Source organism: Pectinophora gossypiella, chromosome Z (genome assembly GCF_024362695.1).
Source record: "Pectinophora gossypiella chromosome Z, ilPecGoss1.1, whole genome shotgun sequence".
NCBI classification, from domain to species: Eukaryota; Metazoa; Arthropoda; class Insecta; order Lepidoptera; family Gelechiidae; genus Pectinophora; species Pectinophora gossypiella.
In genome coordinates, this window is record NC_065433.1 from 20258643 (window position 1) to 20285256 (window position 26614).

The 26614-nt window shown below is 36.8% G+C and overlaps 1 protein-coding gene across 4 annotated transcripts in view; it reads right to left on the reverse strand.

The window, feature by feature from the left end:
- Positions 1-26614, reverse strand: part of LOC126380549 (klarsicht protein) — a 239381-nt gene that overhangs the window by 147238 nt on the left and 65529 nt on the right. The gene's annotated exons all lie outside the window — the stretch shown is intronic.

Consider the following 26614-nt stretch of genomic DNA (forward strand, 5'->3'; position numbering starts at 1 on the left):
CTAAGTACCTAGTTGTTTTATATTTAACTCGTCCGTATCTTTGAACACGCACTTGTCGATGCTTTCCTTGTTCTTCTAAGAAAGCAATTATGTATTCACCCCTAAAAAACCGTAATGTGATGTTAGTTATTGATTTCAATTTAGTGTCTAGACCGAGTGGTGCAGGGTACGTGCTAGAACACGTCAACACGAAAGGCCGAACAAAATGCTACACGAGGGGAGGCCTAAGTGCTTCCGCACAGAAACAACGTTATAGCTTTTGCTTTTACCTATGTTTTATTTTTTAATGACCTGTGTCAAATGTTGTTTAAATACCTCTCTTTGATTACACAAAGAATTGTAAAGGTCATAACAGTTGGATCATAAATGCTGAACAATTGATCACTTCGTGCATGTGCCAACGATTTGCGAGGTAAGCAACAGCTTTCATTTGATGGCTGCGCCGAGTTGCACTTCTCATATATTGACCGTCGACACGAACATGATTGAAACAATCTATTACTCTTCACCCTGATAGAAATCTGTACCAGCAGAACATATTCCACGAAACGTTCAAGTTTAAAACGTTTACTTTCTAACAACTTATAACCGTTTTGAATGGGTCAAATTGACCCCTGTCTGCGAGATATTGTACGACAATATAATCTGTCCGCTCTTAACGGTAACTGCATCGAGTTTAAATTTATGGGGTTAAGATAATAGCCCTACGTGAGGAAACGTCCGCGGTAGAGCATTCAAGGATATTAATTTGCTATATACGTAGTTACTGTTGAATTATTTAGGACACTTCTCGGGCTTCCTTACATCCCTCGTAAATCTTGGACCTAGATTAGATACTCTACTGAGAATGTTAACTACATTAAATCGAATCGCAATCTTTAAATTGTTGGTAAAGAACATTATTCATCTAAATTGTTTTAAACCATCATTGAATTACCGGCATGCGCCTGTCGGAGCAAAGTAAAAGTAATCGTAGTAAAGACAAGAGTACATCCGACATATTAATGATTAATGACTTATTTAATTCCAAGCGTGAAGAAAGTAAATTAGCCTATAACATTTATCACGATTACACCGTGCGAAATCTTAATACAAACAATGCAAAAAACTTGCGAGGCCATCCGAAAACTTTCGCCGTGCAAAAAGTTAATAAAGAAATGATTATGTTTGAAATTAATTTGGTAATAATGTACCTATGCCGTTATTCCTGTTATTAAGAAAGAATTAGGGTACTCTTCTTCAAAATAAGATTATAAATGAAGAAGATGTATTATAAAAGATGTCAGATTAAACAGGCGTGTTTCGTGTTGATACTAGTGATAGACGCTATAGTGAACTTGTAAGGGTAGAGGAGAAATGAAGATGGAACCACGTTCTTACGTTACGCTGAATATGACTTACTTATTACTTTATTTATGATATTTGTTGATTAACAATATTATAAAGTGCAGTTTAAATGTGTAAACAATGAATTAAATAATTACAATATTCATTCGTGGGCCTCTGTGTAAACGGTATACCCTTACGGAGATGAGGGGATGATGGGATGATCAATCCAGGAGCGGATGCAGCTTTTGTCATTGAGGGTGTCACCGTGTGGCAGACAGCCTATTTCCGCAGAGAATTAGATAAAAAATTTCAGTGGCCACCCATGACCCATCCTATCGCCCAGGGAGGATCACGACCCCCAATCGTTAATGAAAATGAGTAATATTGAAAATAAATACCTACTGTAATCTTCACCCAAGAAACACAAACATTTTTAACGTGTAGGTAAACCAATGATATTACATATCAAGACGTATCAAGACGAATATCTCAGACCGGACAATAGGAACGATTTTAATACAGCTATGTGTCAGATGAATCTCTGTCCGGTGTGGTGCAAGCATCGAGAGCCCGACTTTATCGTTCACTAGCTAGTGACTTACGCGCGTCTTCTAAGTTGATCACTCGAACCTTGATCGACCCCGTCCACAGTTGAAAAGAACTCAAGGTCTTTCACGAACTTAGCTCAAAATTTGTATTCTTAGACGGCGCCCCAGCCTTAACTCGACTTTAGTGTGTAAGGCATGACGCTTCATTAATTTCGTATTATTTTATGAGCAGTGTAATATGATCGATTCTAGTGAGTAACGTCCTAAAATGTCAAAATGCTCAGTCGAGTGGAGGAAGAGTCGAGTTAACATCTTAAAATACGAGTGTTTAGTCCTGGACTTCGGTCAGGCTGTAAAGTAGGGAATGCAATCCCGATCTCGTGAGATCTCGTCCAATATTATGCTTCGGGATCAATCCCGAAGCGATCCCATTCGAGATTGACGGGATTGGGCGAATCTGCTTGAGTTATACTTTTTGTTTTGATCATGCTGGTTTCCAAAGATAACTTAATTAATTAGTTAAGCTTTTGTTTTCTCTCAAAAAAATATTTTGTTTAAATTAACCTCACTATCACAAACAAGCAGTTATCATCGTTTTCAGCCATTCTAACTTTACATTTTTTTATGAACTACACGAGATCCCGAAAATTCTCACAGGATTGATATTTCCAATCCCGCAGGATCTCGAATTTGCGATCTCGAGTCGGGATTGCATTCCCCATTGTAAAGGAATGGAATGTTTAGTGCGGAATTTACAATTTTATCAATATAAATCAGTCCAGCAGTTTAAGCGAGAAAAGGTAACAGATCTCATAAGGATTATACGCAACGTGATGATGTAACATAAATATAGTTTTATGTTACCAACACGTGGTAAAACAGAGTGTATTCACGTCAATTAGGAAATTACTCCTTGCTCGGAAAACGCTTTGTCTTATAACTTACCTTCTACTTTGCTAGGTTATCAGCTGATCTGTGTGTTTAATTGTATATTACTTTCGTTACGATATGATGCCACTGATAATAGTTAATGAGGTGCTTGTTAAGTGTTAGAAAAAGTTTTGGTAAAAACTCCCACGGACAATAGCCGCACGACAGGGGAAAGGGATTCGACGTACAACGCATATGTGACGCGATAACAATACGCTATTCTCCTATATCACTAAAGTGAAATTTCTTTTTTTTAATATGTATATTTCAATAAGTCATTTTAAATGACATCTTTCTAAAAAACATAGGACAGTGGCGGTGGCTCAATAACCTTAGATATATAAATTTCATTATAATACCGGCTATCGCTCAAAAAGAAACAAAGAGAACATCCATTCAAGAATCCAGTTCTCGTTGAGTGCGTTCCTTGAAAGGACAGCGTAGTTAAAAAAAAAACTACCGGCGCTCGCCAGCGGCGACTCCGATGCGTGCACCCGGCTTTCCCTTCTATATTATTTTATACTATACATTTTATCAACAGTACCTCTATCCAAAAACACGGACTTTTTCTTCTCTAAAAAAAATATCATTTTAACAAGTTTCACCAATTCTTCGCACGTCACCATCAGTTACGCCCGGACTGCCTCAACTCATGCTATCCCCCAATTATCACACCCATAGAGTTTCGTTCCTTTCCAATACTTATGCAAGTTACCAGTTGAAAACGCTACCGTGAGAAACATGAAAGATATCCAAACCCCATAAAACACCTACCTAAATTGTATAATTGAGAAAATTGATAATTGTGTAATAGACGACAAAGTATCGACGTAATGTCTCTATCAAGTTATACCCTTGTAATTGAACTTATAAAACAATAACGACTGTCAAAATGTCGAATAACATTCGTTGGGATTTAATAATGTGGGGTTTAATTGCTCTCTTTACGACACGTCTGCGTTACTGAATCGATTTCAAATCGTCACAATTATGTGTATAGCGGCCATTTCGTTGGGTTTATGAAAAATTTAACGCACTATCCGTAACGATCACCTTAGAATTTTATGATTTAAATTAGAATGTTCGAATTAGGAATGTAGCATGAAAGTGTGGGTGAAACGAATCAAAACGCAGCATCTATCTTGAAGCAATCAAGAGCACGAGTCCCGGAGCCGGCACAATGCTGTAATTATCTCGAATAGATCAAAAGGATAGCTCAGGATGGACGAGTTTATACAGCTGGTGTCCTATTCATATTCATCTTTAATTCATTATAATAACAAATTCTCCATAAACGGCGTTTCTAAGCAACAATATTTTAACGACTGTGTAAGTAATTGAATTGCGTACGATATTCATCGTGTGAAAGAAATAAATCTTACGACCGCGACTTTGTCGGGCAGTACCAATATTTCAATTACAAACTTTCTAGGTAATAAACGTTCGAAATCAATTAAGATGCTCATATAGATAGAGTATAGAGGAGTCTCTCGTAATACTTAACCTTTCGTTTGCAGTTAGACTAAGCACATAAGCTGTATTGGTTTTCCTTTCATCCAAGTACTTTCCTTTTCGTAATACAATATCAATATTCAATTTATCTACAATAGTAAACATCCTGTAACAACCATCAATGGTGAATCACGAAATAACACTTGTAAAGCAAGACGAATCCTGTCCGTCGGATCGACAAAAAATAGTTGTTTTTTTATTCGAAGGAATGCAAGAAGCATCTACTTTTCTATTCCGACGAGACCTCTCATTACAATACAGATATGATCCTTTCGTATTTCTTTTCGACTGTAACTTATAATATTTCGACATTTGCAAACGATATCAGATACATATCTGACTAGAGTTAATTTTAGATGATTTGCAAGAATAGTAAGTAGGTTACCGATTCAATGGAGAGGTACATCTGGGCTATTGTTACAATAAGTTAAGATGGCAAATGTCATTGAACTCGAATAGAAAGAAAAGAATCAGCTGTGCCATTTGCGGTAGCTGATTATTATTTTACAAGAAAGCCTGCATGCTGTGCTGTTACGGGTAAAACTGATTGCGGAGCTTATTAAGAGATTAACTGATCATACTTTATTGCTTTAACTTACACTAATCATTGCCGTTGGTCTGGGAGCTACAAGAACTAGTTCGCGCTTCTTAAAACGAATTGCCATTTTAAATAAAACATCAATAGCTCGTGCAGTGAGGCGAGTTTCGTTTTTATACTAATTTCCCTTGAAGTAGGATACTAATATAGCGTAAGTAGTATAACACTAACGAGCTAACCTATCTAACCATAGGAAACTGTAGACCATTTCTTTTACTGTTCCCGTATAAAACATAGCTATTTCGCCGGACAGCAACCAATAGAGGAACGTAGCATTTAGAAAACGATCGTTCGACCAATGAACTATGTATTGTTTTACCATAGAAGTGTTTGCAGCATACTGGGTCAGTGGCATCACATTATGGCAAAAAATATTCGGACAGCGCATGCGTTATCTCGGTCGAACTTGCAAAATTAATTTAACTCTTACTTTTGTATCCGACTTAATTGAATCGGCTTCTATCTTATTACGATACACTTTCTTATATTATGATAATTTGTAACTTATAATAATTATTTTTTGCATTTATATTAGGTTTAATGTAGTTTACATTTTATTTCCTTAAAACCTATATACGTTTTTAAACAAATTCGTGTTTTTTAATAACAAGAAACTAGGCAAAATGGTTGCCAGTTTCCAAGTCAAATATGACTAATAATGCCTTACAATGATTAAGCTATTATTTTAATGCGAGTTCCTTTGCTAAGCTATAAAGGTAATTAAGTGTCCATACTAACAAAACCGGCCGATCTATTGCGGTGTTCGGACTAGAACGTTTAATCTAATCATACTTTACATGCAAAGAGAAGATAACATCGACCTATATTCCTAATAGCTTTTCCAATGGAGAAAACCTAGTTCGGTACATCCATGTATAACAAACTCTAATGCTGCAAGGAAAACTAAACTGACCCATAAATGTTGGTATAAAAATGAAAACCCAAAACCAAGACGAAGGTTTATCCAATAGAAAAGGAATAGACAATAGGCTAGTTTCCATTTTCCAACTAGTCAAATCAATCACTTTTTAATAAACGTCAAAACCCAAAATGGAAAAGCAAACTGTGACGTCCTAGCGTGATAAAACGTCGGACTTATTGCTACGCTATTAAAATTCATAAATACGTTAAATAGAAAAAAGAAAATGTTTGTCGTTAGTTTTAGATCTGTCTTTATTTAGTAATCAGAAATTCATAATTCATCTTGAACCTAATACACGACCCAATAATAATTGTGGTACATCTCATAATCGCGAAACTAAAACTTAGTTTCCACGTCAAATTACGCCATTGAATAAAAAGTTCCGTCTCAATAGAAAGCTCACATCTGTCTTAATTAAAATATAATACACGCCCGGCATTGAGCCGCTATAATTACTGACTACCTTTCGTTTACTGCCCGTTTACGACTAATGGCCTAAACTGATGATTAATTTTGTCCACTAGAGTAGGAGATTTTATATCGTTAAGGTGAAACATACATTGGGGCCTTTATTTCACTGCTCCCGGTGTTACGCAATCACTTAACAGTCTCTGAGGTCTCTTAGTCTGGGGTTCTCGATCTAGAGGATCCCTGGGCCCTAATTGAGGCAATATCAATCGTCTCAGTTGGGTTTACGTTCTGTCTGCGATTATGTTCCAGTTGCGATCCAGCTGGAGTGTCGCGGTAAAGTCCAAACCCAACCACAGACAAAACGATAGAACGCAGACGGACGGTAGTGATTTAGAGCCGTACCCTAATATAGCTAGTTATTTAGGTACAATCGACAATCGATTTCATTATTTTAGGGCTGGCAACTCTATTTTTGACAGATTTGTTTTTTCTGTGTTTTCTATAGACGTTGAGTAAAATTTAAAATAGTATCTTTGGAGTAATTTCAAAAGAAGTGTATTTTCAAGTAATATAAATAAAAGCTATATTAAATAGGTAAGTGAAATTGTTTCATTGTTTTGTATTTAACTCAATTTTTCGTTAAAGATGGAAAGACGTTATACATACTACCGTCCGACAGCTGGAGTTGCTGGTCGACTTTGCGGTCGACCACAAAGACCTCGCCCTCTCTTAGCCGGCCTAAGAAAAAGAGGCCCGACAAGTGTCACAAAGACTGAAGCAGGAGTGTACAAATATTCTCAACCCCCTAGGTCCAGTATTCAGTCTAAATTAACTTGTCCGTTGCCAAGGGAAGTTACATTATGCACAACACTTCTTCTCACGTCTGAATTCTGGACACACCTTAACAATATATAATATGATAATGGTCATCAGTCTTATGATAGTCGAAGCGTAGATGTGAGGGTTTATTTATTTATTTTTATGTGATACAACTTATATGTTGGGATGTGTCCGGAGTCCGGAATGCAGGCTGTGAGCAGAGAAGTAGATAAGTTTCATTATTGATTCTTTTTGCACTTCGTTTATCATTCTAATCTTTACAGTCTGTAATGTCTTAATGCTTTTCTTCAGGATGACGGGCTAGCTGTTGAGGAGGAAGTTGTGGTAGATGATGGATTATCACCAATAGCGTATCTAAACTAATTGCTAACTCACGCTCATAGCCCATTAATACATTATTACATTATACATTACATTATATTAGCATATATTAGATTTCCTATATTAATTTTAGTTTTATTTTATAATAAATTCCTTATCACTAAATTATACATACACATGTTGTTTTTTTTTTAGATAACAAACATCCATATATAGTCGTATAATATTATTACAGTTTGCAAGTTTTTAATTAGGAGACTGCAAAGGAAGTTGTCCCCGAATCTTCACCCCAGTTTCAGCCACCAGTAGCAGAACTCTCAGCCACATCATTAACAGGTAAATTGCCAGAACATTACTTAGATTAAAATTAATTTTATAGGTACAGTCATTGATGATTGTTTAACAGGCAGAGTGAAAAGGACGATAGAGCGTCGGGGAGTACTACGTCCTGCGCTAACATCGGTGCCGTAAGTGCATTGTAAGTTCATCATCATCAGCCCATTAACGTCCCCACTGCCGGGGCACGGGCCTTCCCTATGGATGGATAGGGAGATCGGCCCTTAAACCATCACGCGGGCCCAGTGCGGATTGATGGTTATTAACGACTGCTAATGCAGCCGGGACCAACGGCTTAACGTGCCATCCGAAGCACAGAGGAGCTCGAGATGAAAACTTTTTTTTGTGGTCACCCATCCTATGACCGGCCTTTGCGAAAGTTGCTTAACTTAAACAATCGCAGACCGAGCGCGTTTACCGCTGCGCCACCGAGCTCCTCGTTCATTGCACATTGTTACATTGTAAGTTCATTTTTACATTGTAAGTTCATTTACATTGTTACATTGTAAGTTCATTTTTATCCTATTCATTGTCAATGTTTGTCGTAAATTGTAATGTTACACATAATGTAACAAAACTCAGAATAACTAAAGACAAGTTCCAATAGCATGTTGAAAACGTTTGCCGAGAAGATTGTTCTCCAATCGTAAATAATTTGATGAAAAATTTAATGCAATGGGTTCCCCCACGTACCGCCACCACCACTTGCTATGCTACGAACGTAACCGGACTTATTTTAACAAGACGTTGTAAATCAATCGTCAAATGAAAACAAAAGTCAATGCGATTTCTCTTATTAAACACATTAATGAAATCGAAATTAATAATATTAATGCTTTATAATGCTAATCAATAGTCGAACAGAGAACATTAAATAATTATTTAATATATTATTATTCATACATTTCACTACTTCACATCCGTAAGTCCTGCCTACATACAATATTATCTGATTCTCATTTTTCTACTTCCTTGCAGCCATCAATATTAACTTTCTACATTATAAGATTGCAATTTTCGATAGCGTAGGTACATGGAATAAAGCCTCTACATTACCGGTTGTTGTATTGAAGTTTTTACAAATGAGTCTGTACGAGATAACGTATCTGCAATAGAAAACAAAACAACTGCCATTTGGAGCGAAATACTTAGTTGCAAACTTGTTGCAAAGAATTGTCAATCAACTGACTACTTTCAAAATGTTTGGGTCTGTGCCAGTCGGTGCACAAATCGACTGTCTCACGTGATGGACCTCGTCAGGTAGACACATTCGCCAAAAGGCAGATATCACCTTTAATTGGTTGAAAGCTTAGGCATGTTGTAGTAAGAAAACTCAGATTTCGAGAACTGACTTCTTCTATCGTGTGGGTTGTGAGGTGGATTACCAACCTCATTAACTGACTGACATGATGTTTGATATTATGACTAAAAGGTAAAAGGATTCGCTAATCTGCCTAGCTAGTGCTGCTTGTAACGGAAGAATACCTAAGCATATACGAGTAGGTGATTCGTTAGTAAGGGCCTTATTGAGAAAGGGTTTCGCCAGTTACCTGTAACTAAATATGTTACGTTCATAAACCGTTTATGGTTATTGATATTGCCTACCGACTTATGAGCTTAGCAATATATTTTCACAGACAATAACAATTAATTAAATCGGATTACCATGTTACGTCGAAACGATTTTCACAAACCCACAGTGAAAGAAAATTTGTAGGCTTACGTAACGAGACAACATCGACTGAGAGGTTTCTACAAATATTCCAAACAATAAAGAAAAGATTGGCGCAATACAGCTCGAGCAACGTAGGCAGATCCTGTTTACCAGGGATTACCATAACAAAGCTGAGACAGGGGAAAAGAAGGCCCTTGTGAAACACTATGATTTCGCATATTTTCTAAACTCAATGTGCTAACGAAACCGAAAGTGTATTTATTCATCAAACATTTTTAGTTGAAGGGCTCATAGGCAATCGAATTCAATGCCATCGCCAAATTAAAATTGCCGTTGTATAAAAGATTCTCCTCGTATTTTCAATCGTAGGCCCTTGGATTAAGTTTCTTTGGCAATTTTTTCGAGTGAAGTGTAATGGCCATCAGTGTTTACCTTCTGTTCACAATGGTGTCGTGTAATTAGTAGATTAAACGTGAATGAACAGGGCAAGCAATTATATTTGTGAAAACATAATGTGTGTTCAAATTAATGGTAACCTTTTCACACTTTTATGTTTCGTAACATTGTCAAAAGGGTTTATATACCTACCTATTGATTTTGTATAGGTGCATACGGATTAATGACGAAATAAGTTTCAAACAAACTTGATTATGTTTGCTATTATAAAGCGAGTTATTATTGATGGAAGGTACCTGGCTTGTATAGAATAAAGTTGAGAGTATATGATGTCTATTAAATTAAAAGCAAATAAATCATAATTTTATTTAAATTTACCAAGATCAATAAATAATCTTTTCTAATTTCTAATCGAATAATCGAACATTGCGCACTGAGTATCAGATATCACATTTATATGAGCTGTAAAATATTTCACAATATCGAAATTAGAGCAGTTAAACGTAGCGTAGTATTTCCTATTTTAACAGAGGTCGACAGAATAAAATATGGCAACGGTTTGACTATATTCAGCCTAGAACGACAACCGACACGCGAACCATATAAAATTTAAATAAGGAACGATGTTTACAAAATAACACGAATAAAGCACTGGCAAGGGAGAGCGTTGCGTCTGAAAATTGCAAGGTGAAATATAATAAATTATTGTAATATTTTTTTTGTATAAAGGTTATGGTTTGGTTCAATTATTGTATCATTAATAATAAGGCACAAACACCAAATGTATTTAGCGGCTGTAATCAGTCATGACTCCATAAACTATAGTGATGTTAAAATATTGAAACAACAAAATTATATAGGTGCTCCGCTAATGAAACGCCGCTTTAATTAGACATTAGAATCATGTATTTATACTTTGGAAGTTGAGTCGCCTACACCGAGTGTTAATTATCCCATCTACGACCTTTTAATATGTGCTCCATCAATATACGACCTTATAAGGAAATATATTTATAATTATATTATCCACGTTTATATAACAAACTCGGACCACATTAAAACACACAGTGTAGATTACATAGCTTCTAAGCAGTAGACCATAAATCATCCGGACTCTATCCAAATCAATTTCAGTTGACTGAAGTTCCCGTTTTACAAAATCCTATTTGGGGAAAGTGTGCGTGGGATTAGAAGGTAACCGGGTCATTGCCCTTTAAAAATAATGCATAATATTATTATACCTTGTAGGAACATCATTTTCCAGGTCAAAAACCCGATGAAATCCTTCAAAATTTAAGTGGACGTATGAATACCTACGCGAAGAATTGTTTGCATTGTTATAGAAGAGTGAGCTTTAAAGGAAAGAATTAAAATGTATATTTAGTTCTGAGTATTATTTGAATAAGGGATGTGGCTAGAATTCGCGTGACGCTTGCTAGAAACACGCGAGGACATCTGTCGATTTTCAAATTAACTTGTGCTTCAATTCGTAGTCTTATGATAATGTCGGAACAACCGAAATGTTATTCTGACGAACAAAGTTTGAACACGAAGGACAACACCAATTAGTTTCCTTATTCTAAAAATATATATACGACGATGACGTGCAGTAAATCACCTTCGTCGAATCGACATGTTATTTTACTAACGTTTCGCGTTCTTAAAGAATAACTTGTTAGGCAATACTCTCACTATTCGAATGATTCCATTCAACAGGGAAGTTACTTAATTCATACAATTGCGAACAAACCGTCAAACACAATATAATTGATTACGCCGTGAAAATGCCATGGGGGTTATGTAATATGTTCTGGAAATAACAACTCATGGCAATACAAAAGAATTCATGAAACTTTGATTATGAAAAGTGTGCTTTTGAAAACAAAAGAGACCAAAACACACAATGAAACTAAACCTTCAAAAAAATAAAAGTAACGAAAGTGTTTACAGATATATATTTTTTTGTGATGTGTCTGGCAAAATAAATTCTTTGATATTATAAGGGCCATAACTCACTAAGACACCATGGTGACGCGACCAACAAAATGAATGCAGTTGTATAAACGCTGGTGAGGTAGCGTTGTTTACAACTGCATATGCATTTTGTGGTCTCATAGTGAGATAAGGCCCTAAGTCAACGTGTTCTAGAACCAGTTGGTGCAAATCATTTTAAAATCTTCAAATGTGTCACCTCCGAATGAACTTCTAAGTGAAACGGGTTGCAAATATCTTTGGTAGGTAACGAAGTGGACGGCATGAATCATCGACACTGTTTCATAACGCGACTGGCAACCGCTGACAGTGGTATATTGACTGCTGTGAACTAAATCTGTTAAACTCAGACCATTTGCTTACCATTACTGTCGATTAGCTTCACCATTATTCTTGATACGACGATAAAACCAAGACAAACAAGTTACGTACTAGAACTGGTCCCCGACAAACTTCCGGGTCGTAAATACATCGTATATTTGAGGAGTCAATCCGGGAATAAAAAAATATTTTTATGTTCCATTACACGTCGCAAAAGAAAACATAAGATATGAAAATATCAAAAACAAGGAGTACGTAAACTATAAACGAATCTCGCTACTAAATAAATCAATAAAAAAAGAAACATATAGTAAGACGGACAGGAATACTCGTACTTTAAAGCAGGACATAATATATGAACAAACAAAAATGACCAAACCACACGTCGACTTGATATGATAAAGACGCATTAGCCGAGCGGCGAGGCGCGGTGTCGCGTTTCGGCGTCGATGTCAAAGGCGCACGCGCATACGGACAAAAGACACCGGACACCGCTGACACAGCCGCCGAGACCTGTCGCCGCACATCGCTTTGTGTTTAGCTATTTGGAGCGAGAAGACACAATAGAACCAGAATTCACTGCCATGTGTCTAGTTTTAACTTTTTAATCCCACCTTTTAATTTAATTTTTGAACGTAATTGATGTAGAGACAGTGAACAAACTACAGTTTCTCTAGCAACAATGGGTATCTTATAGCAAGCACACATGAGCCACATCATTTTCCTAAATGACAATGCAATTACAACGGACCACTGATTCGCAATCGGCAACAACAATGTCCATACGTTCTTTACCTACTTATCGGACCGTTAGCGATCAACACAGAATGTCAATGAGCTGGTGACCATTTAAAATTTACAGGTTCCTCAACTTGAACAGCGCGTAAAAACGGTCGTGGCTCTTCCCACGAAATGTTGCAGTTCGCATTCGAAGCTTTTCGATCGGACAATTTAAATTGCTGCTCGTCCAAATTAATTACAACTAGATTAGAAGCCGTGCTGGAATTCAACGATGCATTGACACGAATATCGGATACTTGTAAAGTCACTTTCTTTACAACAAACGTAGTTTATACTGACATCATCTTGGTCCAATTTCTTATTGTTACGAAAGGCTTTCCACGCACAGTTCCGTGAAACTCGACGATGCGAAAAATAATGTCACATGCTGGGAAACCTCTTATAATACACTTGTCATCAATGAGCTTTTGTACGTACCATGCGTTTATGATAATGTTAACCTGGAAACCGTGCAATCTCGTCAACTTATAACACGGAACAAAAGCGTAAACAAATGTTTTATAAGTGGAAAACGGAAATGGTCAGAATGCAGTTTGTGTAATTTTAATAGTCATCTAGAGTAAGTAAGTATGAACTGAGTATCTTCAGACAACGTTTCTCGATACACGAGAGATTTAGGAATGTACAATAATTGGCCACGTTGGCCACGGATAACCGTACAGAACCTAGCAAACCGCAGCAGGTCTGGTACCCGTCTAGATAGAGGATAATATCGATTACTTAACCGGCGGAGGTTGCATCTCTCGCAGTTACCTCACCGGCGGCGCGGGCGCAGCGCGGCGCCGCTCCATTTGAAGGTCACGCCGCGTGTCACAAGCACAAACACTCTTTTGTTTGGAACGTGTTTTATTCAGTCTACGTAGCTCTATTAATTTGATATCCAAACTGCCAGGTCTAAATTACACACAGGTATTTGTTAGGACACCTGACATAGTACATCCTCAAATACGTTATTGGGCGTGTTGATGCACAGCATTTAAATAAGTGTAAATCGGGTCATGAGCACATCGCAGTACAAAATTTATGTATCAACGTGAACAACCGAAAGCATCGTGTGTGGCGGGTCTCGCCACAACAAACTTTTCAAGATCGCTACCGACCCTGGTGGCGTGGTCGACGTTTATCTCATTCAGCGCTTATCGTTATCGGCCAACTATGGTCGATTAATTCTTTCAAATATAACCCTTTCAGATCGGGCACCCTAAGACCTGTTGTCTTAAAATTTAAACCGGATGAGAGCCTCATGCCTCCCAAGTAGTTAATTCTATCTGCGGCAAATATACGTAAAATAAGTGACAACAAAAAACTAGCACGGAAATTATAACTGATGAACTCCAGAATTACAATAGGCATGAACTTAGCATCACGAAATTAAACAGTAAATTGAAAGTCATAAGAACTAATGGGAGCTATATAAGAGAAAATAGAAAGTAAAAGGGCGGTTAACAAAATAAATGTTCGATATCTCGTACTACTGAACAGACAACTCATATAAATAATCCTGCGGTGTGCCTATTGCCTCGAATTAGGGTCTATCCACACGACCACTTTATGATGCATATTGACCCATGCACTTTTTAAAGGTCTTCCGTGTGCTACGCATAGGCATATTGTAGTTGTAATCGTGTTAAGGATATATATCTTTTAAGTCACTGGGTACGATTATTTACCTGCGAAAGTACTTACATAAAGCACAGTTTAATGTTAGAAATTCAATAACAATGGCGAATGGGGTCCTCCGACAGTTCCAATCAATTAGTTCAGAAAACGTTGCGTGTGAAAGGCACTGTGTTTGTTGAAACTGAAACCCTTCAGGTTTGCCCCGGGGCGAATGTCAAACGATCGCGTCTTCCCCTTTACGATCGAAAGTAAAATAAGGCCCCCGAAGCGACAATAACAAATAAAGGGGAGCTATACACGTAACTCATTAGGTACAACAATGAAATATTAAATAACGTTTAGCTAATACAGCATAGACGTGTAAAATATGATTATTACAATGCTCGCAGCTATTGAGATATTTATTAACTTCCGGAGTAGCTTTCTAAGCCAATGGATATGTCGTTTAATGTATCAATGGCTATTGATCGATATCTATCAGTGCAGCGAGCGTGAACCGATAAACTGTTAATGATACCCAGATAGGAAGTCGTATATTTGCGTGGCCAAATAAGCAGGTAGATCGACACCAAGTGTACACCAGGATGTGATCAGCTATACTGTTGACATTACTACCGAGATTACAATCGCACTGTCCGACTGTGTAGTTGTTTCAGTCACTTTACGTTCAGAGTAAAATCAGGCGTATCAAAGTAACTTTCAGTTACAAATATTCCTAAAACTGACAATTTCAAAACAACTAAGTTAAGGAGGCCAATGTCATGATTGAATCGAACATAATTATTACTGAGTTAACTTATTCTGAATTAACTGTCGCACAGCAATTTTATCGTCTAATCAGTCGATATATTTCTTGCGTGACAGGAGAACAATGGCTGTTTAGAGATTACTCCACAAACTTACGTAAGTAACAACTTATGTTGTTTTTGCTGAAAATGACCTTGATAATAATAGAATAATGCAGTTGGAAGTTCTGTGTTAGCTGTCCGACCGATGATGCATGTGAACTGTTCGTATTTTAAAAACTTAAGTCTTTAGCTTCATACCCAACAATTAATTCTATCACAATTAGGGACTTTCCAGGCGACATTCACCAATAAAAATACAGATGGAGCAGTTTTCCCTTCGTTTGACCTTCTAAATTTTCAGGGATAACAGACATTATGCATCTTTTATCTTTGTTTTTGGGTATAAATGATGATCCTTGTTATTACACTCAGGCACAACACATCTTCCACCCATTATTATTCTGATCAAAATAAAGGTAGCGACATCATTCTATACGTATCGTATCCAAATATCAAGCAACAAATATTTTTAAAAAGCAACTATATTTTTGAATAATTATGTCTACGCCTCGATGAGAAAACAGGTAATTATCACGCTAAATCTGAACAACGCCATCTATATATTTTTTGGGAAAGTAACCTGAAAAATCCCTCATTTGGGAATATAATCGTAAGCTTATGTTATGACTAGCTTCTTATATTACGCAAATCGTCACACGATGTCATCAAGTTACATCTGCCACGCGTTTTACCTACGTTACGTTATCGTATCGTGTTGTGAGTACCTACTATAGAATGCTATGTTAACCAAGCTGATTCATACAACAATGTCGGACGACATTCCACATGTTTATAAAATACTTGCGGCCGGTCGAGGCATGTGGACATTTAGTCACTTGTAATGTAACTTGTGCTTATGACACCCCGATTATTCATTATAAACTTGCAACACTTTTTAAATCGTTAATTTTAAATATTATCTGCATTTGTGAATCGTAATGCTCAGAAATTCGCAAATGGAACGCACAAAATAGTTAATAAAAAGTCTAAATTGCCATTCTTGATCTGCAAAGGTCATTTTCACGGCCGGCGGGCACGTTTTTGGTCGACACACGGCGCGGACGGAGCAATGCAACTCGCGTGACGTCAGCGACAGCTGTTGCAACACGGTTTAGGTATTATGTTCCACAAACCTTATAAAGTATCTTTAGTTCTCAACTAGCCGGAGTGTTGGCATGTATAAATCAAAACGTTCTGACAGTTACAGCTGAACCACACGCAAAACGTTTCGCCGCTCCAGCATTGTTACGGATATCTATGTGTAACCTAAAACTTGCATTTAATTGTATGGAGTATTATACCACCTAATCACGAAGACGTTGCACAAGGTAGCACGATTTTTTTTTTGGATCAAGAAGGTTTGTGGAGGTAGTTAGTAATTGGTTGAAGCACTAGAATGCCATCGCTAACGTGATTGTTCAACAACTGGGTCGAACATGCACCGCGATGTATCCGCGCCGTAATGCACCACCACACTTGATGCAGTTTAATCCGTAACAACTACATGTTTTGTTGCATAACTATATATATACTTACTTACAGAAGCATATACTGATCTTGATCTTTTCGATAAAAATATTACGAAATTTAAACGTTTATTGTGGTCTCACTTACTTCTGTAGCTATTTTACTTATTTTTATTTAGCCTTGTGGTTTTTAATGTATTAATAGGTTTATGTTTATTTTAAATTCTACCTTTTCTTCTATTTTATCATGCTGTGTACTCAATTTTTTTTGGATTATAGACTAGATCTAAACCTGTTCGAGCTGTGAAAATAAATATTAATTTCATGCTTTTTAAAAATAATTACAGTTAGGTAATTAAAAGATATCTTCTTCTTCGAATCACATTATCCCCTGCTGGAATGTAGGGGTCGAACAACAGATCTCAGTAGTTTGCTCCTATGACATGACGAGAGTTTTTAATTCTCCGTCAACCGAGGATCGCCAGGTCTGTTTGGATTTCCCTCTTTTGCGTTAAACACGTATACACGTGTCCTGAATGATCCATCATCACAATAAAGTCAGGGTGTTAGTAACAAAAAAAAAACATGATGTTTTCGACGGAAAATTCCACTTGATATTACCACAGAATCATGAGCAGAATCATCCCCCTCAGTATCCGTTACGATGTCTCTAACAACCTGTTTTAACAGACAACCCTTGAAGGCTTTGTTTACGTAATGATATATCGTAATGAGAAAATTATGATTGCTGGTGAAAGCCACTTAAATTAGGGGCATGTAGGAAGTGGTAAAACGGAGTATGTTGTACACGGTATCAAGCCTGGAGGAAGAATGTTAAATGTCAGCAGTGTTTAGACTACGTTAGACATCACATGTAACGAGGACAATAATTTCAGATTTCCGTGTCCATAAATTGGGCTTCCGCTTTAACTACAACAGTCTAGAATTTAAAAACAACCATCATTATTTACTGGACCATAAATTTAACAAGCTGACGTCATCTCTAGTTTCTCAATAGACAATAGTTACAAGGTGTATATTAAATTAACAATCATTAATATGGTTATACTGTTACTAACAAATTAACCTAGAAAATATTTCATTTGAATTTTGTCTTACAGCTCTAGGTTTATGACTTTTTGAAAAAGTGTAGGCACAATAAAATAAACTAAATAATGCATAATTTATTGCATTTTCACAAAGCGAGTGTCCTCATATACTTAAGACTTATCATGCGAGTGAAAGTCACTGTTATCACCTGGTTACAGCGTTTGCCGGGCTCCAGCCGTACGCGCATGTCCTAAGGCTAGCTCGTAACATTATTCATTATATTGCACTTTCATGAACAAACTAATACTATTATTACCAATTATATGCCATCGCAGAGTCTTAATAGCTGCACTTTTATGTGTCTTGCAATTACAGCGATACAAGTTCTTTCACTACATGCGTAGACGCATTTATACAAATAACAACAACAATATAATTCACCTAGTAAAAAGGAATTAACATATTTTCCTCTAATTAATTCCTCAACTGCGCAGTCCCACGGTATGAAGTAAAACTTACGTTTCTAATGCAGACAATATTACGTTTAACTGACTCGGAACTATTTTACTAAATTAAGTTTATGACGTGACATAAATCCAAGTTTATTACATCCCACTAGTCTCCTGGCTGTTTATAAAGCCACTCTAATTGCACTGCTGTTAATTGAATCATAATTCTTAACATCAGAACGATTGGTTTTAGGTTGTAATATAAAAATATATTGGAATTAATACTTAATTAAACCCTGGGTGTTTGCTTTATGGCCTCTCTCGGCTCCGCTTAAAGAGCCGTTGCACCAGTGTTGCCACACTGACGTGTTGCAAATATCCGCATCGAGCGACCCCGTCAACCTGTCGCCTCAGTCGGCTAACAAACGATAATACCTAGCAGCCCCGAGCTAAAGTTCACTCTGTTCCCTTAATAACGATGGAACGAGGCCAGTTTCTGCACCACGCTTGCGAAATTCTCATGATAAACCCAGCACTAGACTAAAGGCTATTTCGCCATCCCAATGACCTTTAATGTCACTGGTTTAGGCATTAATCTTAACAAGACACAAGTGCATGTTAAGGGCGAAGCACGCCATCGTGCTAAGCCAGGGCATGTTTGCGAAATCGAATCGCAGTTTAACATCCCACAATGCAAATGTACCGAGCTATATTTGACTAACAGTCTTCAGTAATCTATATTTGCTTGTGGTATCGTTGACATGTTAAAGAGCCGTAGTAGCCCATTGGTAGAACACTTGCCTCTCACTTTGAGGTTGCAGGTTCGAATCCAGCACAGGCCTAAACCATTGATTGTCGAATTTGTTTTCGAATTCATGTTTGGATCATAAATGATTATCACGTGCTCAGCGGTGACGGAAAACATCGTGAGGAAGTCCACATTCCCGAGAAATGCATTTTCGGAGGTGTGTGTCCTAACCTGCATTGGGCTGGTTTCCCCTTAATTCACTTCCAAGACAAATTCAATTCCAAGCCAAAAATTGAACAAATCGAATAAATGTCAATTGTTCACCGTCCATTGACTTTCTTTGATTTCTAAAGTTCCGAGCAAACTAATCTGCATTCATGATAGATAGAAACTTTGTTTTCCGACACTCCTACGTAATGTTTAATTAAATGTGTGATGACCAAGACCAGCTTAATGAGTGACGCCCAAATTAATATTCGTGTGTAAAGTCATAACTTTGTTAACGAAAGCTATTGCATTTGTATTAGAAAGCCGTAATAAAAATGAATTAGTGGGTGAAATCGAAATAAATCGAATTCAAGGTGAGGGGAAATTGTCGAGATCAGCTGTCGAGACGGATGGTCGTGCTCGGGTTGGTTATCGATTGGTTTTCAATTGTCCGGTCTCATTGCCAGTAATCGAATCCCTTGCTTGAGACCTGATCATCCAACCGCTCCATTCATAAACTCCGTACGCTTATCCTTTTGTTTGTAAACGCATTTGTTGCCTCAGTAGTGTATTATCACTCGTTGCTGACAGTTGAATAATGGATCAATGATAATAATGCTACTTGACAACATAGTCAAATGAGACACTTTTAACGAAACGTCAAAACGAAAGTTTTCTATCAACAAAATCAGTCAAACGTCGTACTCATTGTTACTTAATTCATAAATAAAATTATAAAATAAGTCTAAAAAGTATAATGAGATTGATTTTTGATCATCTTCGACTGGCTTCTATTTGTAATTTATCTTTGACCCGTTAAATATCCTATTAATACATTATTACATTATAAGAATATCTCTTCTTTAGTAATGGCAACACTTTAATGACATTAACTTTAATTTGGAAATATAAATAATGTACATACATAAACTGACACCCATTTCCCACCGTGGTAAACAGAGACTATGGAATTCCATTTGCTTCGATCATGAAACACTTCTATTGCTTCCTCCACATTCCTGAATGTGATTTAGAGTAGATCGTACTGAACCTTTTCTAACCACATCTCCAATTTGGTCAATCAATATACGTCCTTCTAGGTCTTCCTCTGCCAGCCCTACCACCAACCTCCGCTTTATACATTGCTTTCGTAATCCTATTATCCAAATTAAAATAAATAATGTAATACGTATTACTTAAACGACGTCGTAGTAAAATATACCATCGTTGATTTCATTAGGCACGTATGTATTGCAACAGATTTGTTCGTCTTGGTCGTGGTAACAATTAGAAGTACACACTTGTTGGAGTAAAATTATTGATTGCTCAATTCAATTAATTGTTTTATACACTTTATAATGTTGCGTGTCCGAAACTGTACGGTGATTACAATGTTCATTTGCATCGAAGGTCGTGGACCGGATACTGAAGATATTTTTTATACGGATATGATGTATTCAAATCTCTATCCTTCAAAAAAAAAGAGCGTACTCCCATGGCACTCCCATCTAAAAGACTGGCAACGAACTTATTACCTCCTGGTGTTGCAAGTGCCTACAGACGACGGTAATTGCTTACCATCAGGCGACGCGTCTGCTCATTTGCCACCTTTATTAAAAAAAAAAAATATAGACACGCAGGAAAGTCTGAAATAAAAACAAAAAGAAACTTATAGTAATGTTACACAAAACAATTTCCCTACTAGCCATAGGAATAAAAAACTTATTTCTTATTCTTTTCAGTGTTCAATACATCCTTAATTAAATGAGAGTATACGAGTTAATCCACAAGGTCTAATAAACAGGAAACAGAATGAACCCAAAATGATCGCACATTGCAATAGGACAATGATCAATAAAAAAAAAATTCTAATGTAACTGCGTTCATTGTCGCAACATGCGATTGTAAGTCCTACGATGGAGGTTAATATACGAAGAACTAAGTAAAGATAATGCTAGTTAAACAAACTGTGTAGAGATACAAGTATTTTTACTTGTATCTTTGCGTGGTCTTTGCTAAAACCCACAACTCTCACAATATAAATATTCAATTAAGGCTATCAGATTCTGCGTATTAGGTATGATTGTGCGCGCGGCCATGTTTTAATACGTTTTAAATGAAAAAGTTCTAGTTTCATTTTATGGTTACTGAGAAAAGTAGTTCACAAGTACTTGATTGTAATTATAGCTCCTATTGCAGCATACGACAAATAAGTTATCAGTATGAACAGAAGTACTACACGCATGAAAATGTGGACACCCACAAATACGTTGGCAAGGAGTAGTCACCCAAATAAAGGAAGAAAAAAGCAAGATAGAGAAAGAAAGGGAGGGAAATAATATATTTATTTTTCGAGAATTGTCGACTAATACACACATAGAAAAATGCTTACTAATAATAAAACGTATAGGTAATCCGAACGTGACTGGTATTCAAATAAAATGTGTAACGAAAGCAATAAATATTTCATCACCTGAATTCCTTCCAGGGAACCAAGTGATAGCACCGCGATAGCACATAGATAGTGAATCACGATTCATGGAACTGCTACTTCACATACATAACTTTAGGCCCATGCCCACTAATAATTAATATACCCATGTGCTAAATTGAGTTAATACCTAACTACTTACTGCAAAAGTGTAATTGTGTACCTTCGGCAAGTATATCTTGTTTAATATGTAATTAAGTATTTCTGTTCAATTACGCTACTGACAGGTAAAAATATATAGGTTATTAGTAACATTGAGTTGATATCAAGTGTTTCTTGTCGGAACATTGATGAAAATTTTAGAGCTTTTTTAAATTATTTTCAGTTCCATACTTTTGCGACGGAAAATTCCACTTGATATCAACTCAGAATCATGGTCTGAATCATTACTCAAAGTTTTCGTTACGATGTCACTAACATCCTGTATAATTTTGACTTTCCCTAATTGAATACTTAGCTGCTGATAACCGTGCTACCGAAAACTTCGCGATTCGGCCGGCATCCATCAATGACTGCAGAATTTCCAGTCAAACGTCTCAATTATGATGACCATGGTGAGCGATGACCTGCTAGCCCCGAGTTATTGCAAGCCATTACTTTGAAAGGTACTCAGATTTCTCGCTTCGGATAGTGTTCTTCCACGTTAATGTAAATAGGGTCTAATTCGCCCGCGCCACGCGGCTCACTGGCGGGGTGAAAACGGAGTGAACTTAACGTCGTGGCTACCACTAATGATGAGATGCTGTTAAATGCAATTCATTTAATTCGAGGAAAACGGTGCTAGGCCTTATTTACAAGTTGCAAGAAGTAACAAAGGCACGCACGATCCTAGTGCAGTGCTGTTAGTGAACATGACAAACGTGCAGCCCAGGTAATAAGTGAGCTGAACTTTGAACTGTACGATTCTTGACTTCCGTTTTAGTGTTCATTCTCTCTCATTATTATCTCATACATCAAATTTATTATTTAAATCTATTAAACACCTCTACAAATGGGTTGTGAACTTGAAATCTATGAAGAAAAAATAAACATCGAGATTTCAAAGCAAAGATGATGGATGGCAATTAAACTTTAAAAGTAGTTGTTATCGTACGCAGTGTAAAAGCATCAAAAAGATAAGTCTTAGATCTCAGAAACAGCTAATAAAACTTGGTATCATCGTAACGAAGGGTATGCAGCCATAAATAGGAAGGTGGACGCCATAAACTGAAGTGCTCCCGTCGTAAACGAATTTGAAAACTTTCGAATATAACCGTCAACACTGGTTCTAAAACTGGTAAACCTAATAGTAACTAATACATCAATAGTTAAACCTATAAGTACACATGTGGCTACAGAAGACGCATTACTCTATACAGGGTGTTTGTGAAAACGTATCGAAAACTTCGACGGATGATTCAGACCATAATGAACTGGAAGAGTTGATATCAAGTGGAATTTTCCGTCACAAAAGTATAGAGCTGAAAATAATTAAAAAAAAAAAAGAAACTTTCATGACTTTTCCAACAGAAAATTCCTCTTGATATTAAATCAGGATCATGGTCTAAATCATCCACCTCAGTATTCGTTACGATGTCACTAACATCCTGTATACTATGTACATATTGAGTCGCTAAAGTTATAGGCAGGCAAAAAGTTAGGTGTACTTATTCATGAAAAGGCTACCTTGACAGATGCGGGTAAAAAAGTAAATAAAAAAATCAATAGAGGATACACGGTAACAAAACCAGACAATACTATTTAGGTATGCACAAAAATGTTGCCACTAATGCCACTTGTAAAATTCTATCTCGTAGACCGGTATAATTTTATTTTATTATTAATATTATACTAGTTATATTTGCAGTGTTTATATTACCAAGGATACGGATAGATACTTTATGTTTATGAACCAAGTTCTAAAAGAAGGTTAGTACCTTCTATTAACACTTATATTACTTTACAGTTATTCAATTAAAAAGCCTAGAATATGCAAATTAGTGAAACTAATAATATTCATAATCAAATACTGCATTTATATGGAACGTTATTTCTTAATAGGCATATAAAGTAGGTAAACACAATAAGAAGTTACATTTCGATTACGAAGCCGTATCGTATAAACTTCCGAGTTTAACTGAAAATAAAACAGATCTAGTAGTAGGTAGGCAACAATTGGTTTTCAACGTACTGTGGCAGTGATAAAAAACTCACCGTGACCGATCTAATACACTCAGTGCAATGAGTGAATGAGATCGATTCCACGGTGTCGTGAGAGCGCTGGGCAAACATTGCGCCAGCGCAGGCCGCAGTAGCCGGCAGATAACAAATGTGGGTTACACCTTCGCCATACAATCGCCACGCCGATAACGAGAAAAATGGAAACATTGTGGGCGACTTCGACAAGTAAACCGCTTTAGGATTAATGGACTCGGTCCTAGATAGAGTTTATTGCTTTGTAGAAACAAAACGATATAACATCGATTTGTAATAAAGGTTACTCGATAAATACGCTACCTAAAAATGTGCTGTTGATTGATATTGTCGCAGTGTGCTCCACGTGGTGGAGTATGCTCCACACTGCCTCCGGTTGATTGAGGGGAGGCCTGTACCCAGCAGCGGGACGTATACAGGCTGTTTATGTATGTTTATGATTGATATTGCCGGACTTTTAGTATGTGAAACTTTCTAAAGGAATCGCTTAGGTCCCCTCTATGCACTCTACAATCGCTTTATTGAACGAACATACATAGCATAAAATAACCTATATACGTCCCACTGCTGAGCACAGCCCTCCCGTCAACCAACCAGTAGGGGTATGGAGGACTAAATGATAAATAAAGTATGGGAATGTCACATATTGAGCAATGACATCATATTAGCCCATGGAAACAAATTTGAAAACAATTGAAACTCTAATAATCATTTTTACTAAGTGTAGCACCATGAGAGTACAAAAAAAACGTGACATAGACAAGATGATCACGACGAGAACTGTCCTTTGATGTTCATGCTGTTATTACAGCTTTCTTAGAAATGAGTTCTCGTATAAATAATGTAGGTTATCCAACATGAAGTATGCTTAATTGCGAGGAACCGGGAATGAGGAAGAAACTCCAACCAGTCATTAGATCTACTAAAGAATCGTCTACTTCCTCAAGCTGACATCCAACAGACCAGTAAAAGCCGGAAAAGTGACCAGTCCCGCCTCATAAGACATGAGTTCTATATTAAATACCTAGTCATTGCTCTGCTATATTTATTAACATCGTTTATATTTATATTTGGTTATAGTTTAAAAAAAACATTTTTTCCACCAATAATGAGTGAATGATTACCTCATGAGTATACGAAACAACGCAAGCAGTTTAAAAACTTAAACCCGACTACAGAAAAATCACACCTTAAAATGTACGAAAATATTTCTCTAAAATTCTTCCGAAATGTGATGTTTAGGAGATAGGCGCAGTCGTATGCCGTGGTAAGCAAACTTTTAGGACAGATTGGATGTAATCAATCCAATGTAATTATCGACTGAATACAAGCAAACATGCAAGTAAAAGCTAATAATATATTTGAAATGTGCAAATTAAGCGTTTTATTTGATACCCAACACCATACCATTGGATATTCGTTTTCGGCCTCAGTTTATGTCCTGAGAGCGCGCCAGATTGAATTTAACGTCACGTCACATAGCCTATAAGCATAAATTCTGACATAAACTACCAGTCAAGTATCAAGTTAGGTGAGAAAAGACTTGCACACATATATACATACATAGCGGTCAAACACATTACCATCCTTTTTACTTCGACGCAGTTGGGTAAAAAACAGACCATTACGTGGGAGTCAAAACTACATTGTCTTTTATATTGATTAACGTAGCGTATCGATACACGTTGTCCGTTCAAAGAAGTCCATTGACATTTCACAATAACATCAAATATTGTGGCTCCAACAAAATATAAAAAAAGCATGGCATATGCATAATTACGTAAGTTATTCCGAACTGCGCCACTTACGCTTTGACTCGGAAAGACGAAACGAGTTCAAATACCCAAAAGTACATTATTCGGAAATCGCACTCTTCTCTTGTGTAACAAAAAGTAATAATGCCGTACTTATCGATATAGGATACTACGAGTCTTCCTAACTATGTCGTAAGACATAACCGGCTAACAGTGTTATAAGTTAGCCGCTATACGATCATAGCTCTCCTCACTGCGAGTATAGTAAAATGTTCAACATTACATTTCGCTTGTGACCTAAAAACTACATTTGGACAAGGCATATTTTCGCGCGTCATCCTGTCTTCTATCCGTGGTGTGTATACAAACGGAAATGACCTGGAAAACGATAATTTAGAATAGCCCAGATATTAGAATGGGTGAAATAAATTCAGTAGGTAACGCAGCAAATATGTTTCGAATCTTGACAATCACACGAAATCCTAAAATCTACAACCTCGGAAGCAGGTACCAATATCGAATAAAGTTTCTTCATTGTTCACATCTTTACGATATACACAAGAAGGCAGTATCTCTTGAGCCTCACATTATTATGGTATACCTCCTATAGAAGTCTAGAAATCGCTTCATAGAAACTCAGGTCGTTTCACACAGCGTGTACCCAAGTTTTCACACTGCGTTTTACCACATTTTATTACTTACACCTAAGTGGTATGGATGCTAATGAAACATGAAATACACTTCTCATCAAAAAAATCGAAACACCTTGCAAGTTTACGTTTTGTCAGGATTATCAGAAAAATGTGTACATTTAGGAATAAATGTTAAATGTCGTTTAATAGTGAGTAATATGAGC